General features: G+C 45.7%; 1 pseudogene; it reads right to left on the bottom strand.

Annotated features, from left to right (window-relative positions):
• Positions 1–270: 270 nt before the first annotated feature.
• Positions 271–2,332, bottom strand: LOC121554171 (annotated as a pseudogene).
• Positions 2,333–3,257: the final 925 nt, after the last annotated feature.

Genomic DNA, 3,257 nt, shown 5'->3' with positions numbered 1-3,257 from the left:
TCATTCTCTCACATCTTGGAAATATATTTGTAATGTTGTACTTCTTGACGAAATTCATGCAAATGTTGGGTTTTTGAGCTAGCACCCAATTGACTCCCATTCACTCGTTGAAGGAGCGCTCTCCTAGTCCCAGAACGCACCCCGAGGCCCATTTAAGTAGCATTGGCAACATGCACAATGGGCGCTAATAAGATTCCAAAGGAGTTTCCCATCACCTAAAAATTATGTCTGCCCATACTTGCTTTCATTGTACACATAACTAAGACCCTCCTACTCTTGACAAAGGGTGGTGAAAGTGTGCAGCAGCTGAAACAATGTTTCAGACCGGGAGGGTAGTCCAGAGGGGGCGAGGAGGGGGTTGGATGAGCAGGGTGAGGAGGAGAACATGTCTGAGGCTGTGGACAGGGCTCTCCCACCGGACAGCTGAGGAGTGCAGTCACCCCCCTGGGTGGTGGAGTCAGGGCCTCTGATGCTGCTGGTCAGGCTGTGCTGGAAGCGGCAGCCGTAGAGGCAGAAGCCAAAGGAGCTGAAGGTGCGGCACAGGGCCCTGCGGGGCTTCCAGCCCTGAGTGTATGGTTGGGGCCTGGCAATGGGGACCTTATCCTCAGCAGCGCTGTCTGGAGACTCCAGGCCGCCACCACTGAAGCTGCCGCACCGTCACTCTCAATGTGCAGGAAGTTGCAGCGACTGCCGAAGGGGCACACGCCGAATGAGCGGTAGGTACGGCAGGGGATGTTGAGGTGGCGGGTGGGGCGCTGCTCCATGGCATTGTGGGCGAACAGGCAGCGGATGCCGTAGGCGCAGTAGCCTGCCGTGTGGAAGGTGCGGCACAGCTCCGTCTTGTACTTGAGTTGGCGGGAGGGCACGTGGAGGTCATGGAAGCCGTGGGCAAACTGGCAGCGCTTTGCGTACATGCAGAAGCCCGTCTCAGCATAGCGGCTGCAGAGCTCTGTCTTGTAGCGGGTGGAACACTTCCAGGGGATCAGGGGGAGAGAGGGAGACTCTACTAGGGGGAAGGAGGGCCTCAGCCAGGGACATGTCTCCCCAACACCAGCTGAGCCCCTGCTCCCCTGGGCACAGGTCATCTATCCCCTCATCTTGGTAGGAGAACATGGGCAGGTTGTCACTGCTGGTCTGAGGAGAAAGGCATATTTAATATCAGGGCTAAATTATTATTTGGATGGTAGGCCTAGACTATTTAGGCCCATGAAAAACTGGGTCTAGAGGCAAGGTCAAAATTCAACAGTACTCTAGCAATACTGGATCTCAGTGTATTGTGTAGGTGAAGACACTAATGACAGCAAAATCACGCAATGTCAAAAAACAAGAGTAGGCTGACAAAAGGACATGCTAATCTGATCTATCCACATGATAGCCTAAAGATTCAGATCATGGTCGCTGTAATTACATTTCCCTGTAAGGTCTGAATGGCAGGCTGCAATGATCAGGACACCGCGGAGCCGGGGGCGAGATATGGCTCAGATAATGTACCTCAATCCAGGGATGGGAGAGGGCGCTGTACTCCTAATTATCCAACATTTTATGTCGAGAAGATTGAAATACTGCTAGTTTAGTTGAGTTACAATGCCGTTTTCGTCAGCATGCTAGGCTAGCTAATGCAACCCATTGGATTCGACAACACTGGCTGTCACATTTTCATTGAATTAAATGCGCTAAAGTATTAGCCTACCATGCTGACGAAAACGGCAGTTTAATTTAAACAATATTCCAATCTTTTCGATTCACCATTTCTGGATAATTAGTAGTACAGCGACATAATCCATCCCTGTATTGAAGTACATTTTACAAGCCATATACAGCACTTTGCCTACCCACATTCTGGAAAAGCACCGTTTCGACTAGAGAATAAATGAATGAAAGTCGGAATCTGGGCTGGCTATCTACATGACTGAATACTGCATTTCAACAGCTGCCACAAACAACTGACTAATTTAAAGTGGATAAAGAGTAAGGCTTTTTTAAACTCAGAAAATGCAATAAAGCAGTGTATGCTACCGAGACTAAGTATCACACTGACAAACTATTTCTGAAACAAAGTACTGTATCACACAAGCCGTTTACCTCAAACATTGTTGCGAATTGAAGATAAGATTTTCCCCGATGTACTCAACACCTGTTAGATCGCAACCTCAATGTCCAAACCAAATTCTAGATGTATACGTTTTCGGTATGCAATTCGTAGAAATTGCGGAAAAAGGGAAACGTATTTCGCTAAAGACGTGGACTACATACTACCCTGCTTTCTTTGTTATGAAGTCGCATGTACTATCTGTCGCTGTGTACAGTTTAAAAAATATATTGATCAAGTTCCCACTCCCGCGTTCCCTTTAAAATGAGGCTTAGCTGTACAACCCTAAAAGTCCGTGGGCGTTCGAATCCACCAACCAGATACAACGTAGCTGGTATTCATTAGCAACCGGCCAATTGCGTTGAAGCTCTGCGACAACGTTGCAGTTTTAGCGCCGGATGAAATGGCCCCATATCAAAGTAGGCAAGATCAGAGGGGCCGCACAGGCGCAATAAACAATTACTTCCCTGATTACTAACGGTAAACCCATTGAGTACATAAACACCCATTCTGTGTCAATTTACACCACAGTTGGAGGTCAACCTCTCACCCGTGTAATTTGTTAATTAAATGCTTTCTGTTGGGGAAAATATAAACCTTTGTGTGACATTCAATATTGTGTGATCATGATTGATAATGCCCGTGTTTGAATTTAATAAAATACAATTTGCATGTTTGGGGGACTCATCTAGCTAGGGTTACAGTATTTTAAAAAACAAATAAATCCAACACCATCATGTGGCTCATATGTATGCCTCACAATTTAGGTTTCAATTGATAGGATTACATTTAATGTGAGATGTAATTACATTTTTAATCATGTGTTTACATTTGTTGTCACTGACAACTAGAGGACAATGCATTTCATACACACCCAGAAAAAGTACAGGCATGAAAAAGAGAAATGTGTATACGACCACGAAGAAAAAAAATCTTTATTTATTTTCTTATCAAGATACATTAAAAGGATACAGACACATTGGAATAAAAAACACTTGAGAAAAATGTTTAATTGTAGCATAATTCTCTCCCAACATACAAAATTCTAACCCCCTCTTCATCCCTCCCAACTGCTTTGATGGCCAACCATCCCCCGTCTCCCATCCCAATCCCACTCAATGACGGAGAGCAATGTTCACATGTACAGTATCTTAACCCTCTCCAAAAT

Source organism: Coregonus clupeaformis, unplaced genomic scaffold (genome assembly GCF_020615455.1).
Source record: "Coregonus clupeaformis isolate EN_2021a unplaced genomic scaffold, ASM2061545v1 scaf0687, whole genome shotgun sequence".
Lineage (NCBI taxonomy): Eukaryota > Metazoa > Chordata > Actinopteri > Salmoniformes > Salmonidae > Coregonus > Coregonus clupeaformis.
This window is presented reverse-complemented; position numbering and strand designations above follow the sequence as displayed.